This window comes from Pleurodeles waltl, chromosome 2_1, assembly GCF_031143425.1.
Source record: "Pleurodeles waltl isolate 20211129_DDA chromosome 2_1, aPleWal1.hap1.20221129, whole genome shotgun sequence".
NCBI lineage: Eukaryota > Metazoa > Chordata > Amphibia > Caudata > Salamandridae > Pleurodeles > Pleurodeles waltl.
This window is the reverse complement of record NC_090438.1, coordinates 40561468-40588919: the sequence shown is the minus strand read 5'-3', so window position 1 is coordinate 40588919 and position 27452 is coordinate 40561468. Positions and strand designations below refer to the sequence as shown.

Sequence of the window (27452 nt, the reverse complement as noted above, 5' to 3'; positions counted from 1 at the left end):
GAGAGGAGCCTACCGCAATGTAGACAAGCCACGTTCCCGGATGAATGTGGCTCCACAAGATTTTCTGTATTTCTTCCTCCCATGGCACATCGGTCAGGACCTTGACCCAGACCTGTCCTTTCCAAGCCAAGGAACTCCTGAGGATGGAAGAACCGACCTAACAGAAATAAAGAAATAAAGAGATAAAGATAGAAAATCAGTGAAGTAACTATGTGTATCCCCCCCCCCCACAGAAATAAAAAAGCAGTCTTTAAAACACAACGTATATATATTAGTAGCTCTGCTCATTTACAACCTAAATCTCCTACAGGGCCCAGAGACTCTTCCCAACCCAATGGTGGGTACAAGGGCAAAAATTGGGATCCCAGAAAGGGTTGGTGCCAGACCTGCAAGATCTTACATGTCCCAAGAAAAGAATGCCTCTAGTGCACCTGCAGTACATGCAGTAGTAAGAATCCAGATGTGACTCCAAGTAGGCCCTGACCATGTCAGTGAGCCAACTTTAGTCTCAGAGGGTGGGGTGGACATAGCTGCCCTGTCTGTCTTGCCCTGCAATCTGGAGAGATACAGACAACAGACTCATATTAATGTGATTCAAGGTGAAGCACTGAGAGACACTGGAGCCAGAGGCACCATGGTGACTGAGCAACTGTTGTCCTCAGAACAGTATTTGACTGGTGAGACATACACAGTCCTCAACGCTGACAATCGTGATAAGATACATCCCGTAGCAATGGTATCCTTAGAATGGGGAGGAGTTACTGGCCAGTAGAAGGTGGTGATATCTCCTGCAATTCCTGTGCAAAGCCTGCTAAGAAATGATCTGGAGACCTCAGCATGGACTGAGGCTGAAAGAAAGACCCATGCGGCTATGCTGGGTAGCCCTGAATGGGTCCGCGTAGTGTAAAAACAAGAGCACAAAGTAAGGCCAAGAGTGAAAAAGTAGAGTTGGAGTCTGGAATATTTGCCCAATCTACCAAGAGGAAAAGCAAAACGTCTGGGAAAGCAGCTTCCAATCAGACACTAGACCAGGTCCCCTCTCCTCAGGGAGAAGACCTGTCAGCCCCAAAGGGAATTGAGCCTCAGGATGTGGGAATTACACGTCAGAGCTCTTAGTATGAAGGGGACCCTCTAGGGAGGATCTGTGTCAGGGACAGAGGACCTGTCCCACTTTTGAAGGCCTCAGCAAGCTGCTGACCAGGAAAATTGAGCTATCAGTGGCTCCCACAGGACCTATTGGGACAAGGGACTCTTATTCACTGAGGCCATAGACCCCAAAATGGGTGCCCCTAGCACAGTGGAAGTGCCTCCGCAGTTTAGAGAGTTGTTTCTCCTCACTTTGGCCCATGATATGTGCCTAGCTGGGCATCTTGGCCACACAAAAACATGGAGTAGTTTGGTAAACCACTTCTACTGGCCAGGTATGTTCCAGAAGGTGAAGGTGTTTTGTAACTCCTGTGCTACCTGTCAAGTCAGTGGCAAGATAAGTGGCCATCGAACGGCTCTCTTAACTCCACTTCCATTGGTTGTGGTTCCCCTTAAAAGGGTAGGGACTGACATTGTCAGTCCCCTTGAACCTCCAACAACACCAGGGAACAGATTTATACTGATTGCAGTGGATCTTGCAACCAGGTACCCTGAAGCAATTCTTCTGAGGATTAATACTGCCCCTGCAGTAGCTAGGGCCCTCATTGGTGTATTCACCAGAGTGGGGTTTCCAAAGGACATGGGCCCTCATTCTGACCTTGGCGGGCGGCGGAGGCCGCCCGCCAAAGTCCCGCCGTCAGGTTACCGTTCCGCGGTCGAAAGACCGCGGCGGTAATTCTGACTTTCCCGCTGGGCTGGCGGGCGGTCGCCTTCAGACCGCCAGCCAGCCCAGCGGGAAAGAGGCTTCCACGATGAAGCCGGCTCGGAATCGAGCCGGCGGAGTGGAAGCTGTGCGACGGGTGCAGTTGCACCCGTCGCGTATTTCACTGTCTGCGCAGCAGACAGTGAAATACATGTAGGGGCCCTCTTACGGGGGCCCCTGCAATGCCCATGCCAGTGGCATGGGCACTGCAGGGGCCCCCAGGGGCCCCGCGACCCCCCCTACCGCCATCCGGATCTCGGCGGTCCGACCGCCGGGATCTGGATGGCGGTAGGGGGGGTCGGAATCCCCGCGGCGGTGCAGCAAGCTGCGCCGCCGCGGAGGATTCAATGGGGCCGCGGTACACTGGCGGGACCCCGCCAGTGGTGCCGGTCCGACCGCGGCTTTACCGCCGCGGTCGGAATCCCCATTGGAGCACCGCCGGCCTGTCGGCGGTGCTCCCGCGGTCCTCCGCCCTGGCGGTCAAAGACCGCCAGGGTCAGAATGACCACCATGGTGTCAGACAGAGGTACGAACTTCATGTCTGGCTACCTAAAACACATGTGGGCTGAGTGTGGTGTCACCTATACATTCCCTTCCCCATATCACCCACAAACCAATAGCCTTGTTGAGAGGTTAAAAAAGACATTGAAATGTATGATTGGTGGGCTCCCTGAAAAACTCAGAAGGAGATGGGATGTCTTACTTCCATGCCTGCTTTTTGCTTACAGAGAAGGGAGTAGGTTTTCCCCCATTGAGCTTCTGTTTAGGCATCCTGTAAGGGGATCACTTTGTCTTGCAAAGAATGGATGGGAGAGACCTCTCAGAGAGCCTAAGCAAGACATTGTGAACTATGTGCTTGACCTCTGTTCCGGGATGGCTGAGTACATGGAAAAAGCTTCCAAAACTCTTGAGGCCAGCCAAGCGCACCAGAAGCTCTGGTATGACCAGAAGGCTGCCCTGGTGTAGTTCCAACCAGAACAGAAGGTGTGGGTGTTGGAGCCTGTGGTTCCTATGGCCCTCCAGGATAAATGGAGTGGACCCTACCTCATCCTAGAAAGAGAAGGGGAAGTCACCTATCTGGAGGACTTTGGCTCTTGCAGGAGCCCCAAAAGGGTTACCCATGTAAACGGCCTGAAACCCTATCATTACAGTGCTGAGATGACCATGCTCATGGTCACTGATGAGGGACAGGAAGCAGAGAGTGAACATCTCCATGATCGTCTTTCCAGCAACCCAAAAGATGGCTTACTTGACAGAGTGGTCTTTCAGACACCCTCACTGATCATCAGCAGGCTAACTGTAAGCAAGTCTTGCAGCAGTATGCTGAGCTCTTCTCCTTGACCTCTGATCAGACTACCTGGTGCACACATGATGTGGGCACTGGGGGCAACTTACCTGTCAAAAATAAAATGTACAGACAGTCTCACCATGTCAAAGACAGCATCAAAGCTGAGGTCAGCAAGATGCTGGAATTGGGAGTCATTGAGGACTCTGAAAGTCCATGTGCCAGCCCAGTGGTTTTAGTCCCCGAGCATCATTCCCATGGTGGAAAGAAAGAAATTAGGTTTTGCGTAGAATATAGGGCTTCAATCCTGTGACAAAAACCGATGCTCACCCCATTCCTAGGGCTAATGAGGTAATTGGCAGGTTAGGGGCAGCCAAATATCTCAGTACTTTTGATCTCACATCAGGGTACTGACAGATAGATCTGACCCCTGGAACAAAAGAAAAATCTGCATTCTCCTCTCCTGATAGGCCCTTTGGACTAAAGAATGCCCCTGCCACCTTCCAAAGGTTGGTGAAAATGTCCATGCTGGGTTAGAAGACCTTAGTGCAGCCTGTCTAGATGTAATGCTGTCTTGAGCTCTACCTGGGAGGATCACCTCATCCACCGAGGAAGATCCTTGAGGCTCTGAAAAGGGCAGGCCCCACTATCAAGACAAGCAAGTGCCATATAGGGCAGGGCCAGTTTGTATACTTGGGTCACCTTATAGGTGGAGGCCAAGTTCAACCACTGCAAGCCAAGATCCAGACAATTCTGGACTGGGTAGCTCCAACAATCCAGACTCAAATCAGGGCATTCCTTAGCTTGACTGGGTACTATAGGAGGTTTGTGAAGGCACATGGCTCCATTGCGGCCCTTCTCGTAGAACTGAACTCCAAAACAATTCAAAAGAAAGAAAAATTAACAGTGAGCTGTCAAAAGGCCTTTGACACCCTGAAAGAAGCAATCTGCTCAGCACCTGTTCTCAAAGCTCCAGATTACAGCAAGCAGTTCATAGTGCAGACAGAAGCCTCTGAACATGGGGTAGGAACTGTCCTGTCCCAGATCAATGATGATGGCCATGACCAATCTGTTGCCTTCATTAGCAGGAAATTACTTTCCAGTAGCAGCGTTGGAGTGCCATTGAGAGGGAAGCCTTCGCTGTGGTTTGGTCCCTGAAGAAGTTGAGGCCATACTTGTTTGGCTCTCACTTCCGTATTCAAACTGACCACAGGCCTCTCCGATGGCTTATGCAGATGAAAGGTGAAAATCCCAAACTGTTAAGGTTGTCCATCTCCCTCCAGGGAATGGACTTCACAGTGGATCATAGACCTTGGACTGACTATGCCAATGCAGATTGCATTTCCAGGTTCTTCCACTTAGAAGATGAAGACTCTGTAGGGGAAGTTAGTTTCATCCTCTTTCACTTGGGAGGGGGGTCATGTAGGAAAGCACTTTTCGCTATGGTTAGCCCTCACCTTTTGCCTGGTTTCTGATGTGGCATTGACTGTTTGTGCACTGGGTCCCTGCTAACCAGGTCCACAGTGCCAGATCCCTTTCCCCAAAACTGCACAGTTGTTTTGCACAACTGCCAAATTCTTTAGCTGCCACTGTAAGTCCCTAGTAAATGGTACCCCTGTTACCTAGGCCCTGGGGTACTAAGGAAGGTCCCTGAGGGCTGCAGCACCAGTCGCGCCATCCCCAGGGACCCCTCACTAAACGCACACAGTGCTGCCATTGCAGACTCCATGTGTTGGTGCAGGCTAAATTGAAAACATGACCTGTCACACACCCCTGTGTGCCAAGTCCCCTATCACTGCACGTGCCTGGTACAAGTCACCCCTAAGGCAGGGTGCATCAAGGCGCATGTGTGGGCATATATGCATGAGCAGATATGCCCCTGCTATGCCTGTTGATTCTGAGACATAGTAAGTGAACAGGGAAGCCATTTTAAATGCATGTGCTGGATAATGGTCATTCTGAGTTCCCCAGCTACATGATGGCTTCTCTGAATCCCAAGATGTGTGGTATCAAAAATCTCAGAATAATAACCCTTCACTGATCCCAGTGATGGATCTATTAAGAAATACACTCAGAGGGCACCTTAGAGGTGCCCCCTAAAAACCTACCAACTTCCAGTGTGGTGTCACCCATCTTGGACCCGCCCAAGACGCCTGCAGCCTCTGCATGCAGGCCCCCTCTCCCTCAGCCTTGTGGTGAGAGAAAAGCAGACACCTCCAGGAACCACTGCACCTGTCACCCTGACCCCATCTGAGGTTGGTCACTGTTGCCAACGAAGTACCCTGGCTCCTGAGAGCTCAAGTCCACCCTGGGCCCACACCAGCCGGACTCCCCGATGATACCTGCAGCCTCAACACACTGAACCCCGTGACCACGAGTGCTCCCGGAAAAGAAAACCTGACGCCTAAAGACACCCCTGCATCAGTCACCCCTAGGCACAGGAGAAGAGGACCAAAGGTGTACCTACGTCCCTGAGCATCCCAAGTCTAGTACCTACCTGCTTGTTGCTATAGAGCATTAGTTCTATCCACTTTCACCTCCTCAAAACCAATTGGGGTTCTGCTGGACTCTGCACAGTATACTTCACTTTAGTGCACTATATAGAGACAGATTCCTACAGGGAGACACCCCTATTGTGATCTGGTTTTCAGGTTCAATTTTGACTGACTTGCTCAATGCCACTTCCATGTAAGATTATCGGGCCTTTGAAAGTTCTTTTGAGTGCTCTAGTGTAAGAATGTCTTATAAACATTTTCCTGGTTCAATTTGACCGACACACATCCCTGGATGAGTTGTGACAAAGGTAGTGCTAGGAGTCACAAAGGGCAAGCCAGGAGTCTCAGCTGTGACCTCTAGCAACACCTAAGTGACTTCCATAGAGTCTTGACATTTGTGTGTGCACTGTAGAGGTCTGTTTTCCCACCAAAGGAGTTGCCTCGGCCTGCGGAAAATGATGTTCTGCCTTTTGGAAGTTTATACATTTTGCAAAGGGTCTGCAGGTCTCCTGATCCCACAAGGAACTCACCAAGCAGAGGGTGCATGCTGTCACCTCTCTCACAGGTGATCTGAGGGATGGTGACATGGAAGATGATGAGGGGGAAGAGACAGTACATGTTTTGCACAACACAGACCAAAGCCCAAAGATATCACGTTCTTCCCCAAAGTGCCAAGTACAGATCGGTAAGAGGCCAGTGACGGCCATTATTGACACAGGGGACTCCATTGATGCGAAAGCAAAGCAACTGTATGACATGTCATCCGAGCACCCAACATTAATATCCTCTCCTACGCCAACAACAGAAGAGCTGCACACACTCTGTTTCTCCATTCAAGGGGGGGGGGGGGCGGTGTCAAAGTTCAAATCCTTCTCTCTACGATATCTCTGGTCCTCTTGGGCTGTTTTGCACAATCTTGGACTCATTTGTCTTCTGGTGGCTACCCCTAGCCACCTGGAGACTTTTCCTCAAGTCTCCTGGCCTCTAATTTGGCACACTTTGCATGGAGCCGGTTGCACTGGCTCCCTGCATCAGCCTCTCTCTTTTTCCATGACCTCTTATGCTTCTCTCCGCCTTGTGGGTGCAGAGGTCCACTTCTTCCCCCATCTGGTCCTTAGGGGGTTTATGGGGACCAGCTTCCCGGGTCCTGGAAAGAGACTCACTGGTCCTGTAGAGGGCAAAATCAGAGACAGGAACACATCAGGAAAGATAAAAGAAAAATGTATTTTAACATGACACAGGGACTGCTGGCTTGAAAGGCCAAATCCAAAGAGTCCGAATTGCGGAACTCCAATATAATCTTTTATGCACGAAAACCACAAAGGCATGAAAATACATCATCCAATCAGAACAACAGAAAGGTCATTTCTTCATGAAGTATATGGTGTGATGTTGATCAGGAGATGCATGGTGTTAAATATATATTAGGCATCTTAATAATAACAGTAAAACAACATTTCGAGATGACAGCGTAATACAAGATGACCACAAGCGTGTGTGGACACCAGGTGTCTGTCTGTTGCTTAGCGAATGAAGCAATGCATGTGGCATGAGGAGTCCGTTTTAAGCAAGCCTTGCATTATAAGCTATCTGTCTTGGTGCATTAGTTTATCTGCAGTCATCCCAATCCTGAACACACTTTACAGACCTTTGTCATCATTGAATATCACAAAACCTGAACAAGAGAAGACGGGTTCCACATAAAGGGTTTAGGCCTAGATATGGTGTCTGGTATGTTCGCTGTTGCTACCTTGAAGAATAAGTACTATTGCTGTCTTGCTTCATCCTTAGTACCTGTTGCTCATCCTTTGGTGGATATCTGATGTATCACTATCTGTGGTAGTTTGTATAGGCAATGTCACACATGGGACATTAACAAACCCGAAATAGCCATTAGCTACCTGTTGTGTGAGTAATTAGGAACAAACATTTGTCTCCTCCACCTGTAATCTGGGATGTATAGTTGGGCCACTACTTACTTATCTATTCGTCACCTAACAACAACCCACTCCTCCTATTAGTATCCCTACACTTATAATTTCTATAATGCATTGTTATTAGTGACAACTCTTGTTTGCCAGGTGATGGAACATTCATGATGTTCTGTGTCTTTCGCAGCTAGAGGTGGTAAAGGTAATGTGTGATACTACTCTGTAATTTATTATCCACTAGGCACTGTTGGAGCAGGTGTGCGCAAAAATCAAATGACATAATACACGTAACTTTGCATCATACTTCACTTCCAATTTAACAGTCTTCTTTGTACCTCTAAACATGTTTGCCCATCTCTGTGGTGCTTACTTGTATTGTTAATTTGGGAAAGAAGTTCACAGTCCCACAATTCAGAAGTCTCAGTGTCATTTAATGTTCCTATTTTGAAGTAAGAGAGATCTATGGGAAATCAACAGACATCATGAGAAGTAGCACAAAGAAAACTACTTGTAGCCTGAGCTATTTCTTGGTGGGCCTTAAGAAGGTGTCGGACTTCGTTGCCTTATTGAATTTCAAATGAGGACATCAAAATGATCTATTTCCTATACCATATATTTTGCCCCTACAGGTCACTAGTACTTGAGGCAAAAAGGTATTGTAGAATGGAGGCCAGGTACTCTGGAACTGAAGGTTTAGTGATGCCTTTCAAGCAGAACTGCAGGCGATGAAGTTGGCGAAGTTGACAGTGCCCCCTAGTCCTCGCAGTTATACCCTTTGACAGAGAAGATGAGATCCTTAAATGTTGCAGTTGTAGAGGGCCCTCTCCCCGGAGCCAACTACCTTCAGTCACAGTACCATGGAACGGCAATCAGTTGTGCCACAGTCAGTGGTAACCCTTCAGTGTGGCATCAGAGGTTAACCAGCATTTAATGGTCACTTAGGTACTTTGTGGAAGAATCAGAACAGGGCCCGCTTACACCCTCTGTCTCTTGGAGGCGTGCAGCACGAGAAGCCATTGTCGAGCAAAGACTGTGCCGCAATGATGACGGTGGGGCCGCCAGTTGTTCCACTCATTTCTGCTGCTGCGGATGTCCATGTTCCTCTGCCTTCTTGGTGTGAGAGCTGTGGATCCAGGAGGTCAGTCCCTCCCACTTCACAGGTGACCCAGGCCCAATCTCCCTGTTGGGGATCATGTCCAGGTGGTGTTGTTAAGTCAGGAAGGGACTGCAGCACCTGACGCTGAAGTTAACACAACATTGCTGTCAAAACTAACAGCTGAGCACTAGACGTGTGCATAGGCCAGTCAAACAGTATTGCAGTTGGTGCTCCCTTTGGCCACTTTGTCAAGGATGCTTCTCCTGACCATCCTAGAGCATCAATCCAGAACAGCTCAGCAGATGCACAAATCATTCCAATTTCCATTTTAGGACACCAGTCCTGCAACCTACTGCGCCCTCTCTGAGGAACCTTCTAAATGTTTTGACTTGCACAGACCTTGAACAGGATCCAAATGTTGTCCTTCATTATGAAAATACCAAACCAACAGAATTTGGAAGGGAGATCTACAATCAGGTGAATGTAGTGTTAAAAGATTCAGAAGGAATATTGGACTATTTACAGTCACACAGGCCATGAAACTACAGAGGCAACTCAGCATGCAAATGATGAAAAGTTACAGGAGAAAGCATGCGGTGCTGTTATTCGTTTAGTTGGAAAACTAAAGAAATTCTATGAATTTTCACAAGGACTTGAAGCAGCGTTGCGTGTTGTACTCAGAGCTTTGACAAGCACACCGTATTCTGCTACACAGCATCTAGGGTGAGAGCAGGCTCTTGCAAAACAGGTTGCAGAAACCCTCCATTTTATGCTCCAATTTGACGAGTTGAAGATGACAAATCCTGCCAGGCAGAATGACTTCAGCTATTACAGAAGGATGTTAAGCCGTATGTGCAAATACATTAAATCAATCAGTTCACCCACTCCTCTTTGCCCACACCTCATCCCCATCTATTTACCACCTGTCGGAGGCTACTCATAGCAAACGCTGGATAATCATAATGCATGTAACATACAACATCACCGTTAGCATCACCATTCCTCACAACTAATGTAGGCAGGACAGTGATATCCACATATCATCTATCGAAGGCACAATCGTTATCAATGCAAACCATGCGTGTACTACATTGGAGACCTGCAACTCAACTAGGTGAGGCTGAAGTGGTGCTCAGGGTAATATGCACCTAGCATTTCATTTTCTCTCTTTTTTTCGATTTAAATCAGGAAAGGCAAGCCCAGTCTAGGGATGTGGAGGGAAAGGCTCCCTCCTCAGTATACAACCAGATCCCTTTGAAAGAAGAAAGTTATATTGAAACATGACATAAATCTGTACACAGAAATAACATTTCTCTCCCTCTCGTCACTGCCCCACACTTGCAACATAAACTGCTGTAACTATACTTGAGAAATAATATGCAATAATAAATTTAGAAAACGCATTACCATCATTGCATAGTCAAGTGCATAATCAATGCATCAAGTCCTCCTCTTATAGTGTATACATTCGGAAATGACATTGTAAATCCACTGATAATATACTAATATTTTGTTACTGTCACTTTATCATAGCATCAGTGAGGCAAGGTTCCACAGTCCTGGGGTCAACTGCAGGCAGAGTCCTTAGTCCAGGAGGGCATTGGGATTTGTCCTTCCAGCTGTCCATAGCTGCCACCACCCAGTCCTGGTATGCAGCTCAAACGAAAAGCACTCTCTCTCCCTTGTACCAGAGAATTTTAAATTAAGGTAAACAGTTCCAGAAGCCCTGCACTCCGGGCCAATTCTAGAGTGCCACATCACCTCTACGCCCCTGCCGCAACCCTCCCGCACAGCATGCTGGGGCAGTGCAAGATTGTGCCATCCAGGAGTCACAGGTCACATCTCCTCTAGGGGCTTCAACTCTGTCCTTCACTGACATCACTGCCAGGGCTTTTTCCACCAAAACCTCAAAGATGAGTACCCCCTCCTGTGGTGGCTCCAGAGGTCTAGGCTCCATCCTTTGTTCAGTGAGCATGGGCTGTCTCCACACAGTCCTAACCCCATTACAGTCTTACAGTTAATTATCGGAAGCAGATTTCTTTCTCACCCCTTCCTCCTCAGGAGCTGAGTGAAGCATACTTAATTGCTTCCTTTGTGTGCGGAGACCTTTGTTCCTTCTGATGGAGAGAAATGTAATTAACTTGGCCCAGCAGGATGATGGAAGGCCTGGACTCTGATCCTCAACTAAGCCAGGGAAATATGAACATTCTGGATGACCCATAAGGTGTTCATGTATCTGCTTGGGACTTGTGTGTTTGAGCTTTGTGTAAATTTTTCACCCACTTTAATATCTTGCTGGACTTTGTAGGCCAAAAGGACGTGAAACTGCACTCCACAGCAGATTTCCACCTACGAGTATGATAAAGTGTCACTGCAGACAAAACAGTAAAATACACTGACGTCACCTATGAGTGTCTGCTAATAATATAACACCCTCCCAGGTCAATATCTAACCCTGCAGACTCCCTTCTGAGTCAGCTACCTGTGCTTAGTTATCAGAATGCGCACAACAGTAGTCTCACACTTATCTTAAAAGGCGGACACTGGCGGTAAACATGCACAGTCCGTTTACTGTGTGAACAATGAGTACCATTGAGTTGGGTAACAATAAACATCTGTTATTCAGCGCCAAGATGCCTACGGGTGAACGTGCGCTTTACAAATACACATGTTATGTTATGTTATGTTATGGGTGAGACACCAGTTGCGTGGCTCACCCACAGTAAAAAGTCCAAAACCAGATGATCCAAAAGCGAAAAATCAGGGAGGCTGTGAGAAAGTAGCCTCTTTCTAGCCTTGTTACCCCCACTTTTGGCCTGTTTGTGAGTGTATGTCAGGGTGTTTTCACTGTCTCACTGGGATCCTGCTAACCAGGGCCCAGTGCTCATAGTGAAAACCCTATGTTTTCAGTATGTTTGTTATGTGTCACTGGGACCCTGCTAGCCAGGACCCCAGTGCTCATAAGTTTGTGGCCTATATGTATGTGTTCCCTGTGTGATGCCTAACTGTCTCACTGAGGCTCTGCTAATCAGAACCTCAGTGGTTATGCTCTCTCATTTCTTTCCAAATTGTCACTAACAGGCTAGTGACCAATTTCACCAATTTACATTGGCATACTGGAACACCCTTATAATTCCCTAGTATATGGTACTAAGGTACCCAGGGTATTGGGGTTCCAGGAGATCCCTATGGGCTGCAGCATTTCTTTTGCCACCCATAGGGAGCTCTGACAATTCTTACACAGGCCTGCCACTGCAGCCTGAGTGAAATAACGTCCACGTTATTTCACAGCCATTTATCACTGCACTTAAGTAACTTATAAGTCACCTATATGTCTAACCTTTATCTGGTAAAGGTTGGGTGCTAAGTTACTTAGTGTGTGGGCACCCTGGCACTAGCCAAGGTGCTCCCACATTGTTCAGGGCAAATTCCCCGGACTTTGTGAGTGCGGGGACACCATTACAAGCGTGCACTATACATAGGTCACTACCTATGTATAGCGTCACAATGGTAACTCTGAACATGGCCATGTAACATGTCTAAGATCATGGAATTGTCACCCCAATGCCCTTCTGGCATTGGGGAGACAATTCCATGATCCCCCGAGTCTCTAGCTCAGACCCGGGTACTGCCAAACTACCTTTTCAGGGGTTTCACTGCAGCTGCTGCTGCTGCCAACCCCTCAGACAGGTTTCTGCCCTCCTGGGGTCCAGCTAGGCTTGGCCCAGGAAGGCAGAACAAAAGACTTCCTCAGAGAGAGGGTGTTACACCCTCTCCCTTTGGAAAAAGGTGTCAGGGCTGGAGAGGAGTAGCCTCCCCCAGCCTCTGGAAATGCTTTCATGGGCACAGATGGTGCCCATTTCTGCATAAGCCAGTCTACACCGGTTCAGGGATCCCCCAGCCCTGCTCTGGCGCGAAACTGGACAAAGGAAAGGGGAGTGGCCACTCCCCTGACCTGCACCTCCCCTGGGAGGTGCCCAGAGCTCCTCCAGTGTGCTCCAGACCTCTGCCATCTTGGAAACAGAGGTGCTGCTGGCACACTGGACTGCTCTGAGTGGCCAGGGCCAGCAGGTGACGTCAGAGACTCCTTCTGATAGGCTCCTTCAGGTGTTGCTAGCCTATCCTCTCTCCTAAGTAGCCAAACCTCCTTTTCTGGCTATTTAGGGACTCTGCTTTGGGGAATTCCTTAGATAACGAATGCAGGAGCTCATCAGAGTTCCTCTGCATCTCTCTCTTCACCTTCTGCCAAGGAATCGACTGCTGACCGCGCTGGAAGCCTGCAAAACTGCAACAAAGTAGCAAAGGCGACTACTGCGACCTTGTAACGCTGATCCTGCCGCCTTCTCGACTGTTTTCCTGGTGGTGCATGCTGTGGGGGTAGTCTGCATCCTCTCTGCACTAGAAGCTCTGAAGAAATCTCCCGTGGGTCGACGGAATCTTCCCCCTGCAACCGCAGGCACCAAAGAACTGCATCACCGGTCCTCTGGGTCTCCTCTCAGCACGACAAGCGAGGTCCCTTGAACTCAGCAACTCTGTCCAAGTGACTCTCACAGTCCAGTGACTCTTCAGTCAAGTTTGGTGGAGGTAAGTCCTTGCCTCCCCACGCTAGACTGCATTGCTGGGAACCGCGTGTTTTGCAGCTACTCCGGCTCCTGTGCACTCTTCGAGGATTTCCTTTGTGCACAGCCAAGCCTGGGTCCCCGGCACTCTAACCTGCATTGTACGACCTCCTGAGTTGTCCTCCGGCTTCGTGGGACCCTCTTGTGCAACTTCGGGTGAGCTCTGGTTCACTCCACTTCGTAGTGCCTGTTCTGGCACTTCTGCGGGTGCTGCTTGCTTCTGAGTGGGCTCCTTGTCTTGCTGGACACCCCCTCTGTCTCCTCACGCAATTGGCGACATCCTGGTCCCTCCTGGGCCCCAGCAGCATCCAAAAACCCTAACCGCGACCTTTGCAGCTAGCAAGGCTTGTTGGTGGTCTTTCTGCACGGAAACACTTCTGCACGACTCTTCACGACGTGGGACATCCATCCTCTAAAGGGGAAGTTTCTAGCCCTTGTCGTTCTTGCAGAATCCACAGCTTCTACCATCCGGTGGCAGCTTCTTTGCACCCACAGCTGGCATTTCCTGGGCATCTGCCCACTCCCGACTTGATCGTGACTCTTGGACTTGGTCCCCTTGTTCCACAGGTACTCTCGTCAGGAAATCCATCGTTGTTGCATTGCTGGTGTTGTTGTTTCTGGCAGAATTCCCCTATCACGACTTCTGTGCTCTTTGGGGAACTTAGGTGCACTTTGCACCCACTTTTCCGGGTCTTGGGGTGGGCTATTTTTCTAACCCTCACTGTTTTCTTACAGTCCCAGCGACCCTCTACAAGGTCACATAGGTTTGGGGTCCATTCGTGGTTCGCATTCCACTTCTAGAGTATATGGTTTGTGTCCCTATGTGCCCCCATTGCATTCTATTGTGACTATACATTGTTTGCACTGTTTTCTATTGCTATTACTGCATATTTTGGTATTGTGTACATATATCTTGTGTATATTTGCTATCCTCATACTGAGGGTACTCACTGAGATACTTTTGGCATATTGTCATAAAAATAAAGTACCTTTATTTTTAGTATATCTGTGTATTGTGTTTTCTTATGATATTGTGCAAGTGACACTAGTGGTACTGTAGGAGCTTCACTCGTCTCCTAGTTCAGCCTAAGCTGCTCTGCTAAGCTACCATTTTCTATCAGCCTAAGCTGCTAGACACCCCTCTACACTAATAAGGGATACCTGGGCCTGGTGCAAGGTGTAAGTACCCCTTGGTACTCACTACAAGCCAGTCCAGCCTCCTACAGAGGCTTAAATGGGGGAACCGATTTCGCGACACCATCTATCTATTGTTATCTTTTGCCATTCTGAGAAAAATCGCCTTATCAGACCTCCAACATTTGACAGTCTTTCTCAACTCAGCATAGTCAGGACTGTTCATTCTTGGATTCTGTTTCCAGATTCTGGGGGTCATTCCGACCCCAGCGGGCGGCGGGCACCGCCCCCTGGAAGGAAACCGCCCAAACACCGCCCCGCGGTCAAATGACCGCGGGGACCATTCCAACTTTCCCGCTGGGCCGGCGGGCGATCTTCAAAAGATCGCCCGCCGGCCCAGCGGGAAAGCCCCAGCAAAGATGAAGCCGGCTCCGAATGGAGCCGGCGGATTTGCTGGGGTGCGACGGGTGCAGTTGCACCCGTCGCGATTTTCAGTGTCTGCCAAGCAGACAGAAAATCTTAATGGGGCCCTGTTAGGGGGCCCCTGCACTGCCCATGCCAGTGGCATGGGCAGTGCAGGGGCCCCCAGGGGTCTCACGACACCCGTTCCCGCCAGCCTCTTCCTGGCGGTGTAAACCGCCAGGAACAGGCTGGCGGGAAGGGGGTCGGAATCCCCATGGCGGCGCTGCTTGCAGCGCCGCCATGGAGGATTCCCCCAGCCGGGGGAAATCCGGCGGGAAACCGCCGGACCCGGCTGGGCGACCGCGGCTGTCGGAATCCCTGATGTAGCACCGCCAGCCTGTTGGCGGTGCTACCTCCGGCCTCCACCCTGGCGGTCTATGACCGCCAGGGTCGTAATGAGGCCCTCTGTCTCTTGAAAGATCAAAAGTGAGGAAGACTTCGTTTGGACTTTCGATGACTGACCAATTACCTGCTTCCTAGGAGGTTGTCGGAAGGGTTTTTATTTTGATGACTTTTGAAACATTTGCGGATTCTTGTCTAAAGAATGGGAAATGCTTGCGTTCTTTGAAAAACATTTAGGATTATCTTCCAATTTTGCACCAAACAATCTTTTCATAGCAAATATTCTCTGAACTGCTTCTGTATTCTAGTTCAGTCTTGCAGCAATTGAAGGCCTACTTTCTAATACCGTTGATCTCCCAACATTTGAAGATACGTCAGATAACAACTCCACTTGTTGTGCCATTGCATCTAAAACATAAAAACAATCTGAGCCCTCTTAAATCACTTTGAAGAGTGATTTAAGATATGAAATTAAGACTGCGCCGTTAATGCTCCATACAAACCAGCCCTCACAGCAACATGGGAACCTGAAAAGATTTCTTGGGGATAGAGTTTTTTAAAATGCTCTTCTCAGCCATTAAATACCTTTGAATCCAACTAGTCCCCACTGAGTGCACCTGGATATTATTGGGTAAGACAGACTCCTTCTCCTCCAACAGATAAAGTTTAGACGTAAATCCCTGAAGGGCAATCTTTTCAAGTTCTTTCCATTCTTGTTGAATCACATCTAATACGAAATGATGAATAGATAGTCCTGAATTCAAGGGTTTTGGAAACTGCTAAATAACAGAACCCTGGGAGGTGTGTGGCTTCTCATCCAGAACAAAACCCATGTTTTCCCTCACATAGATCAAAACATCCTCCTTCATTTCCTTGGAGATTAACTTTCCCTTATGTTCTGAAGTAGGAAAAGAATACTCGCTATGCGATGAAATGTCTGATGCGACAGCATCTCATTGGCTGATTTTCTATTAATATCTGCTTTTTGGTTGTCTTCATTAAATGCTGCCACATTTTCTAACACAATCCTTCTGACTCTCTCATATTTCTGCTCTCTGCCTTTCCTCTGTCTTTTAGAGAAGGTAGAGGAATCCCCAGAGTAATGAGTAGATACCGGGGAACTTGAGCGTGAAGGCAAGACATGCCTTGTTTTAAGAGAATGCTTACCTATAATGATACTGAAGAATAGGCTGTGCCTCAATCCAGTGAGAATCCCAGTCGCTAATTGCCAAATAGTTTTACCAAAAAAATCAGCAATTCCACAATCGGGGGACATAAGAATGCTTACCTTAAGGCTTCCTGGCCAGACCACTGGTCTCCGTTTGAGCTGGAGTCTAGGGGGAAAAGACAGATCAGAACGGTGCGAGTGCTTCCGCATGCCGGACTAGCCCTTGGCAGTCTTGGCCGAGATGTTCTGCCACCTTTGCAGTGTCATTCACATTGCCGTCTCCACTGACAGCAATGACTGACTTGGAAACTGCCTAATCTCTCATTGAGAGCAGCGCAGAGTCTAAATCATAGGTATCTGCCACCTCCTCCTGCCTCATTTAGCCATGGTCATCAGCTTCCTTATTACAGAGCCCTTCGCTGATGTAGGTGATGTAACTTTTCTATCTGGCTACTCCCTCGATTATGCCCCGGGCTATTCCCTAACTAACTAGGACTTTCTTTGAGGAGTAACATACAAAGTCTAATGAATTAAGGAGAGGAGCTCCAGTACCGGCAACTGGCCAGACAGACACCTGCCGAAAAATTGAATTGGAAGATCATGATTTTTTTTAATTGCCGACGCGGCCCACGAAAGCGATAGCAAGTGTTTGCTGATTGCTCGGTGAGTCCCATATGAGCAGTGACCCTGATTAGAGCGCTACCGCGTTCCTCAACACTCTTTCTCCTCTCAGCAAATTAGTTGCACTGGGAGGGGGGTGCAGGGACTTTGAAGGCTGCAGAGGGTTTGATCCTCATCAGCCGGTGAGGTGGAAATTGTGTGCGGGGTCACTAGATACAGACATCTTGAGGTTAGTACTTGATCGCTCACGATAAAACATTAAACATTGATTTATCTGAAGAAACTCTTCCACCATAACGCGAAGTACAAAGAAATGCAGAGCACTTACCTAAAGGTGATATGAGCAGCAAAGAAGGAGGGCAATTGAAGGATGGTGATTGTACATACACTGTTGTGGACATTACTACTAGTTGTTGAGATCATGTGTATTAGGACATGTTTATGCACTCATGGGAGTTGTCATTTTTTTATTAGCTACTGCGAAATTTCAGTAAAGTTAAGCATAGTCCTTGCCTCAATGTCCTTAATAGAACTGAAACTTTCCTTCAGAATAGCTAGGATTTTTTTCATTTGCTTGTGCTTTTTTTAGCATCTTGGAGGCGGTACTATCTCATAAAGAGGGACTTGGATGAGGGGTAGAGCGAATGATGCAGCACTTCAGTAGAAAGAACTGCTGACCACACAAGGCGCATGATTCAGTTGCCCACAGAGTGAAATGTACAAGCAGTATTAGGACACAGGGCCTGATTTAGAACTCAACGGATGGGTTGCTCTGTCACAACAGTGACGGATATCCCATCCGCCGAAATCTACATTCCATTATCTTGTATGGGATTTAGATTTCGTCGGATGAGATATCCGTCACCGTTGTGACAGAGTAACCCGTCCGCCAAGTCCTAAATCAGGCCCACAGTCTTGCAAGCTTGGACACTGGGAATAACAGCCTGCGTTTGTAATGGGATGTAGTTGGTATTCTGTGATCGGTTGTATGCTCAGAAAAGAAAACTTGTGAATTGAATTTGATTTTCCTTTTCTCCTTGTCATTTCTCCGAACTTATCCCCAGCTCCTCTGTGGAGCGTTGTGTAGGTAACAGAAAGTTCTTTAAGGCTCTAGGACTGTCCATGAGTGAGACTGCGGAGCTCTTCACACGCATGAAGTACCTTCTCGTCTTTTGGCATCTGCTAACCTTTTAAGTGCGTCCGTCGGCCAATGGCCAACAGCCGCTCTACCTCGCCAGTGGGACTGTCAGCCAGTGGCCGGCACTGGGGAGGGTTATAAAGGCCCCTCTGGTGCTCTGTACCAGAGGTAGTCCTTTATTACTAGTTCTCGGCTAGAAAGCACATGCATTGTCTCGAGGAGATGTGTTGTGTTTCATGTGTGGGCTTATATTTCCCCCATAGCTTACCACTGGTAAGCATCAGCGTCGCTCTCATGTGCTTTGATGCCATTTGTCATGTCATGTGGGTGTCATGCCCTCGTCTTGTTTTTGGCCCTCCCATAGAGCATGGACCAAGTACATGTCTCCTTCCGCTGCTCCCGGTTTTCAGAGCTATTTTTAGGGTCGAGCCTGGGTAGCATGCGCTTGCGCATGCATATTGCTTGCAAGACGCTGTAGTAGTTAGAAAAGGGCTCGGAGCCCCGTCCATGTCACGTCAGTGTCTTTCATTGGTTTGTGGGCTTGCCTTTTAAAATCTGCTGTCTTTCATTAGTGGAAGGCGAGCATACGTCACGCCTTTTCCAGTGGTTAGCCCTCCCCGAGCGCAGCGACCAAGTACTGAAAACATACGAGGCTCGCAGTTTTCCGTCCGGTTTGTGGACTACTTTCTCTCTTTTTTCGCAGCGCGATCTTGCTTGTTTAGCAGCGTGATCACACTCGTTATTTTTTTCATTTAATGAGGCAAGAAAAGTCCGGTTGGGAGTTTACAACTGCTAATAGCTCTAACTCGGAGAAATGCGAGACCCGCTGCATTGCAAATGCTTGTTTTATTTGCCTTCAAGCACTCCATAGCGGTATTTGTGTATTCAGGCTGCCTCCCTTATCCGTGTTGCTGTTTTTCCCTGTCACCCTTCTGCCCCTGTCTGTTTTTCTCTACCCGCCACCCCCACCCCTGCCTTTGATCCTCTTTGCCTTTTCCCCGCCCATCTGGCGTTTACTACACTCATCGCTGTGTGATTTATAAATACTGAAGTGAGCCAGCATGTTAGAAATCCTGGGTTCGCAAACTTAAAAGCATCTCACCAGCCCTGACACTCACCGACACCCCACACACACCCCTGTCCGCAACCACTCGGGCTAATTCAGGACACAGTAAATGATGAACTGATCTTTCTTTAAAAAAGTCTCCGAACCTTTTCAGTAACCTGAATTGTTTCCTAAAAATAGGACAGCAAGGCTACTTGGAAAAGGTCATTTTAGTACCATCATCTTCCACATTAAATAGCGCCTTTATGTAAAGCACTTTGGCTAGAGCGCGTACATGTGCAACTATTACTACGTTATTGAAACGTGCAGTCATTTCATCCATCCTGGGGGGTGAAAGATGAAGCAAGCTTCCCAAATTTTAAATCCCCCGCCTACAGCTCACACACAGATCCCAGCGGCTTAACCTGCTGAGTTTTCTTGCAGGCGCAGACCGATGAATACATCTAGTTCCACTGTGGAATGTGAGGGACACTTAATGGAAGAACATTTTATTCCAACATGTCATCAAATAACCGACTTTTAGATAATTGGAAACATACATGCTTCTCCAAGGAACGCTAGTGATAATAAAGACCGTTATTTTGTACTCCATAAATTACACACCTACATAAAGCAATAAAATTACAAACTTCCATATTATTTGTCCATAATGTCACTAAAGACAGATTACTGCAGGAGGTTGGCCCTCTCTGTAGTGTGCAGAGCTAGGCACACTGTGCAGGGGGTCCAGGCACCCACATATTGGTTTACAGGGGTAACAACTAGATCACCTAATTCTCTAATTTGTGAGGTAGCTTGGTCGAGCAGTTACACCAATCTTGGAGAAGTGCAAAGCAGTTGTACTCACAGCATCAATCTTGCAACTCAAACATTCAAAATAATAACTTGAGACCAATTTACAAAAATCCTTCAGATTTGTATTTAATTCTTAAGACCGAGATCATCAAAATTGGTTAAGTACTTTTTGAGATATCAATTTTTGAAATTTAATAAAAATAGTCTTTTTGTGCCTAATTACGCACCATATAAATCAATGGAGGATAACCTTTAAAAATACATATAAAATCACACAGTAGGTTTACCACGTTCTTCTTTTGCAGGTTGGTCGAGGTCATCGGTGGACACACTGTGCCAGCTATGGAGGTTCTGGCGGCTCCCGGTTATGGCGAGAGCAGCGGGAAAAGTTCTCTGGAGATGGTGCAGGGCACTGTGAGGAACCACTTGGAAAAGCACTGCACAGGTAAGTTTAAAGGTGAATCTTTGGAGTCCCCTTGGAGTGTTGAGGTTGTAAGGGGTGGGGGACCCTTAAGGCACAGAAGGTTCTTTGGTGCAGGACACAAGGTGGTCGGGTGAAGAGCGAATCAGTGAGCAAGGAGCTCTGCGCAAGGATGCCGTCGGAAGTAGGAGGTAAGTTGGCTCAAGGGTAGTTTGCAGGACAACGGGGGCACTCTAGTGGGAGGTCCTGGTTGTTTCTGAAGTCCCTCGACTGGGGCTTCCTCCTGGTCCTTTTTTCAGTTCCGGGTGGACTGTTTTCTCGATGTCCGGTCATGTGACCAATACCCAGGGTATTGGTACGGTTCAGCTGCTGGAGGGCGCGGTGCCACCAAACTTGGCACCTGGCAGGTTTTGTCCTCATGGCCATCGGTGTGATGTTTTGTCCAGCTGTGGTGTCTGGTTCTGGAGTCAGTGTCCGGTCAGTGAAATGGACCTCACTGGCTTGCTGGTTCCTTTTTGGTTTCGAGTGGTACCTCCACTCTGGAGGGAGTTCTCTGGCAATTTGCGAAGCCTGGAGGTCCTCTGGGGTTCTCTAGATTATTTCCAGTTGTCCAGCAGCTCCTCAGCGGTGATTGTCTAGTCCTGAATGCAGCAGGCAGGGTTTGGCGCCTTTTCTTTGGTGCAGCCGGTCCACGTCTCGTGCCGTGGATCTTCTTGGTGCTGGTCTTCCTTTGTCCGTCGAATCTGATTTCTTAGTCTAGCAATGCCCACTAAATACTGTATTTAGTGGGGATTTTAGGGGGAACCTGATAGTGACCAATGGGTCATCTACCTAAGGGTGGCTACACCCACAAAATGACCACTTCCTGTTGGCAAGGGTCACTTCCGACACCTGATTGGCTATTTTCTGCCCAGATGGAGGAAAATTAAATGGAGAATCCACCTCGCATGCAACACCTTAGGGGTGGTACATGCCAGGTAAGGCCACTCCTGCTGTCCTTTGTTTGAGTTTCCCACCGTTGCTCCCGCCAAAAGTGGGGGTTTGCAATGGCCATCTTTTGCTAGCAGCAGGCCTGGAGGTCAAGTTTCAAAGGTGCTAAGCCCTTTGAAGCTCACCAACAGGGCAGAACACATTACTGAGGGAGGGGGTGTTAGCACCTCCACCAAGGAAGGGCTTTGTTCTACATCCCAGAGGGCAGAGGCCCTCACTCCAGGGGTGCAAGTTTGTGTCTGGAGGTGACACGCTGGATGTGTCCGGCCAGCAACCATGCCAGCGTAGTTAGCTTTTGCAGGGGGCACTGCTAAGGTACCTTGTGGGTACATTTTATAATAAGTCCAACACTGATAGCAGTTTGGATTTATCATTCTGAGTTGTTTGATATCAAACAACCCAGGGTTCGAAGGGGCCATCAGATAGCTGTGAAACTCGTATTGACCAGTGTCCAGGATGTGTTAAAATGGCAGCTCTGTTCACTCACTATGTCCCAGGTTTGGCAAAAGCACAGTGGGGGCATACTGCTCATGCAGCTATGCCCTCACATACAGTATAGTGCACCCTGCCTTAGGGCTGGAAGGCCTGCCAGAGCGGTGACTTGTCTATATTGCATGCAGTCTGTAGGAGACAGGGCACACAGACAAGTTTGTATTTTAGGTTTGCTTTAGGACACTCAGCCTGCAATGGCAATGCTGGGTTCACCTAAACGCATGGCCCTATAGGATGGCACAATCAGTGCTGCTGCCCTCAGGGGCCTTCCCTTGTACCTAAATACCATTCACTACAGAATCTAGTATCTAAATCTGGGTACCTAAATACCATTTACTAGGGAATTATGGGGGCAGCTAAAGGTATCTCCAATTGTGCCTATGCATCAAAACAGTTTAGGGAAAGAGCTCTGGCCCAGGGAACCTGGTTAGCAGGGGCCCTGGGCACTAACAACTTCAGGCTTCATCACATACCAGGCAAAAAGTGGGGGCTAACCATGTCAAAAAGAGGCCTTTTCTCACAGTTACCCTGAACCGACGGAGTACAAGAGTGTCATCTTGTAGCTGCAGAGAGAGAAGCAACAAAAACATGCTACAGAATGCTGTGCGGCCATGAACAACCGCACTAGCTTGCACCCAGGGTTTCCCAGCACCAGCACACAAATAACACAAAGGTTGCAGGTGTCTCTGTTTTGACTGGAAAAGCAATTGATTCAAAACACTCCCATGTTACTGATGCAGTGCTTTATTGTGTATATACTCTGTTCTCTATTCCATCCAAAACAACAAACAAGCATTGGGAAAGCCAATAGGGTTTACCTCCGAGAGCTCATTGTTTTTGTTTTGTAGCCATGCTATACAGCACTGAAGCTGCTGTGCACCCTAGCTTTACAGCATGGCCAGAAGTAATAACAAAAAGGGCTATAGCGCTGCAAATGCTAGCCGCATTATGCTTTTTTCCACGCCTTCCAGCCATGCTGAACAGCAGCACTGATGCTGTTAAACGTGGCTAAAAAAACAGTGACATTCACAACGCCAATAGCTCTCAGTGTGCCGAGATCTGTTGGCTTTGCCAATGCTTTTTAAAAATTATTTTTAATCCAGCTGCTCAGGAAGAGCTTCTCGAGCAAACTGATTGGTTTTTTTTGTGTGTTTTTTACTGCAATGACAATCACCATGCAAGGCGAGCTGACGTCATTGCAATAAAAGTGAAAGTAAAACAAGCCAATGGGCTCGTTTTAGTTTCACTTAATTGGTGATCGGTGCACATCTCAGCCCCCGAGCACTGATTCTCCTGGGAGAGCTATCGTTGGAAAAGGGAAAATCTCCTCTTTTCAATGGTACCTCTGTCCAGTGGATCCCTGCTTGGGGGGGCTGGAGCCCAGAACCAGGGTGTGGGGACCCGTCCCCCAAGACTAAGGGGGTCAGAATTTGTCAGTGGGCGACAAACCGGGTGGAGGGAGAAAGGCACATGGATCCTAGGGGGGAATAGGAGAAATCCGTGAGGCACTTGAAGGAGGGGGTAACGTCCATGGGATGGCGGGGTAGTGGACAGGGGAGACATTGCCTAGGTGCTGTGGGAGCAGGGCAAGGTGCAGCCAGAGTGTGAGGGGCGCTGTGGGCCAATAACAGGGTACCACCTAAGGGACGATCCGGGCCATCAACAGCAAGAAAAAGACCCCAGATCGCCTCAAAGGCCTCCAGGTTGTCATTGAGCTTGTGGCGATTCTGTTGAGTTCTATGTTCCATTCATTGGCGATGAGAGTCACCAGCTGCTGCCAATGCTGAAGGATGCAAAGCTTCGTCACCACGAGGTCAAGGGCAACCCACCTATGTTTCTGGGAGGTGATGTCTGGGAGGTCCATGGTATCATGAAAGATAGCAAGGTGGGGTGAGGGGAGAACTGGGAAAGGGCATTAACGGTGGAGCTGAGACCATATACTCACCCAGTAGGCCGCAAGAGACGGACAAGCCCAGAGAATGTGAAACTAATCACAGTGATTGGAGTCGCAACTTAGCCTGCTTGAGCTTCCATGGTGACCAATACCAATCATGCCTCACTCTGAAGTACAGGAATTTAGGCCAGGATTCCCGGAGGACCTGGTTCTGCCCCACCAGGAGAGTCGCCCATGCCTCTGGCAAATATGCCTTGCCAAGTACCATCTGCCACGATAGCTGTGACGCAGTGCTCAAGGGACCAGAATGTAGAGCCTTGATGAGCACCCCGCAAAGGCTTGAGACCAGAGTACGGCGGTAGTGCAGGACAGGCGAGGTGAGGAGTGCCAGCGGCACTGGCCCCAGTGCTGCTCCCAGGCAGTGTGTCAACTATCGGAATCGCCGGTGGCCCATTAGCCAAAGGCCAAAATCCACACAGAGACAGAGACCAAGGAAGGTCTTGAGTACAACACCATTGTACAATTGATCCACCAAGTGGAATCCCCACACGTGCCAGGACTCCCAAGAAAATGGTGCACCCCAATGAGCAGGGCAGAATTGTGTCACAACGTGGCCTTCATGTGAAGTAACGGAAGCATGCCCAGCAACCGGTGCGCACCCATCCAGCTGCCGCCGTAGATGCCAGGACTTGATTAGAGGACACCACGCCAAGGGAGGGCAACAGGTCTGGCGGCAGGAATGGAACAAGTGATGCTCCAGCTGCATCCAGAGAAGGGCATCTGGAGGCAGGTCCAGGTACGCAGACACCTGAGAGAGCTGGAACACCAGGTAATAAGACTTCATATGCGGCAACCGCAGTCCACTGGCCTCCATGTTTGCTCAGAGATGCATCGTCTGCTGCCTGGGCTTCCGGCCGCTCCAGATTTAAGCGCAGATATCCAGGTCAATGGAGGCAAGGAGGTCTGCAGTATCCCAAACAGATAGTTGAAGCGGGGAGCGACAGTCACCTTAACGGTCTGCAGAGGGAGTGATGCAGAAGGGACCACTTCTGGAAGTCCTGCTTGGTGCAGTCCAGCAGCCGGAGCAGATTATCCTCCATTATGCAGGTGAGGCCTCTATCGACCTTAACACCCAGATAGGTGAGGCTGGACAAAACGCAGAGTACGGGGTAGTTGCCGACACAAGCTGCGGTGGTCAAGTGGGACACAGGAAGGGCCTTGCTCTGAGATCAATTGTTTTTGTACCTCAACAACAGGGAGAAGTTATCAGTGAGCAACACTGCTGCAGCTATAAAAGTCTGGCGCTGGACAAGAGTAGTAAAATATCATCGCATACAGAAGGGCCTTAACATTGTCACAGTGGTGGGGATGCCAGTCACTCCCGGTGAACACCAGATCACAGCAGACAGGAGCTCTGGGGTGATAAGCAATGAGAGAGGGGACAGCCCTGGCAAGTCCTGCGTGCCACCGTGAAGGCATTTGACAGAAGACAGCAGTAGGACACCACAGCCTCTGGGGCATCATAAAAGAAACACCCCTTCTGAATGAAGTCCACTCCCAAACCTATGCGGGACATGACTGTGAGAGGAGGCTTCTTTTTGCATGGTTAGTCCCCACCTTTTGCCTGATGTTGATGTGTTCTAGAAGTTGGTAGTGCCCAGAGCCCCTGCTAAGCAGGTTCCCTGGGCCAGAGCTCTTTCCCCTAAATCTGTTGTGATGCTTGGCACAATTGGATACACTCTTGATTATTCCCTAGTAAATGGGTACCCCAGTACCCAGGACAAGAGATAGTAAGAGTAGACCCCTGAGGGCAGTAGTACTGATTGTGCCTTGTGCCACCCCCAAGGGTCCTGCACCTAGATGCACCCAGCACTGCCATTGCAGGCTGACTGTACTGGGGCAAACCTAAAAAGACATGTGCCCTGTACACCCTACACTGGATATATTATGGGTTAGTCACCCCTCTGGCAGGTCTTCCAGCCCTAAGGTAGGGTGCACCATACTATATGTGGAGGCATAGCTGCATGAGCAATGTGCCCCCTCTGTGTCCTTGACAAACTCAAGACATAGGGGGTCATTCCAACCCTGGCGGTCAGTGTTAAAGCAGCGGTCAGACCGCCAACAGGCTGGCGGTAAAAAAAATGCAATTCCGACCCTGGTGGAAACCGCCAACAGAGACCGCCACTTTAACACACCGCCCGCCACGGCGGGACAAACAAACAGCGCGGCGGTCACTGCCAACAGACAGGCGGGAGACAATGTACCGCCCACCCTATCACAACCCACCAATCCGCCACCTTTTCCGGGGCGGTAGCCCTGCCGATAAAAACACGGCGGAAACAGCCATTTCAAACGGAAAACGCTCACCTCCATACACACCACGAGGAATCTGGACAGCATGGAACCCGAACTACACATCCTACCAGCCATTGTCTTCCTGCTCCTCTACCAGGAGCACGAACACCGGCGCAGAAGACAACGGTGAGTACTGCACCTACGATACAGGGGAGGGGGAGGCAAAAAATTACGGGGACACACATATGCGACACACCCACCCTCACCCTCAACCACTACAACACACACATCAATGCATAGCAACACATCACAGTTACACCCCCAAACCCCCACGGAAGAATGCAAAGGCAAAAGGAAATGATTATAAATATAGAATTATATTGTAAGACTGAGTATAAAATATATCATACATCTATAACTTTATATACATAAATTGTCCAGTCCGATATGTCTATCAGCCATTGTTCGTGGGCCACTGGGCCAAAACACATGGGCAAAGCCCACACAGGATACCTGCCTCCAACGGAGAGAACACTGCAGGGGCATCAGATAGGAAAACTACAGGCACCTCAGGGGGAAGGGAAGGAGGGGCACCTCAGCCAGATGAGTCCACGACGCCAGATCCACGAGGGGCCTCCATGGCCACTGTGCCATCCTGGGGAGTGCAAAGCCACAGTCTCACAAGTCTCTACAGTGGGTGGGTTGCCCACTGTGCCATCCTGGGGAGTGCAAAGCCACAGTCTCTCAAGTCTCTACAGTGGGTGGGGTGCCCACTGTGCCATCCTGGAGAGTGCAAAGCCACAGTCTCTCAAGTCTCTACAGTGGGTGGGTTGCCCACTGTGCCATCCTGGGGAGTGCAAAGCCACAGTCTCTCAAGTCTCTACAGTGGGTGGGTTGCCCACTGTGCTATCCTGGGAAGTGCAAAGCCACAGTCTCTCAAGTGGATAACAGTCTCCACTGGTACTGGAGGGGGACTAGTGCCCAGAGTGCTTCGTGCAGCCCTGCCCGACACAGATGCGGGTCTGCCCCTTCCGCCAATGGGCCAGCGGTGCTTGAGATGAAGGGCCCAGTTCAGCGGTGCTTGAGGCGGTGGTGCCCAGCGGAGCAGTGCTTGAGATGAAGGGCCCAGCGGAGCGGTGCTTGAGATGAAGGGCCCTGTTCAGCGGTGCTTGAGACGGAGGTGCCCAGTTCAGCGGTGCTTGAGATGTAGGGCCCAGTTCAGCGGTTCCTGAGACGGCGGTGCCCAGTGGAGCGGTGCTTGAGATGAAGGGCCCAGCGGAGCGGTGCTTGAGATGAAGGGCCCTGTTCAGCGAGGCTTGAGACGGCGGTGCCCTGTTCAGCGGTGCTTGAGATGAAGGG

At 49.1% G+C, this 27452-nt stretch overlaps 1 pseudogene; it reads left to right on the top strand.

The window, feature by feature from the left end:
* Window positions 1-2722: 2722 nt before the first annotated feature.
* On the top strand, window positions 2723-22916 carry LOC138259328 (CYFIP-related Rac1 interactor B-like; annotated as a pseudogene).
* Window positions 22917-27452: the final 4536 nt, after the last annotated feature.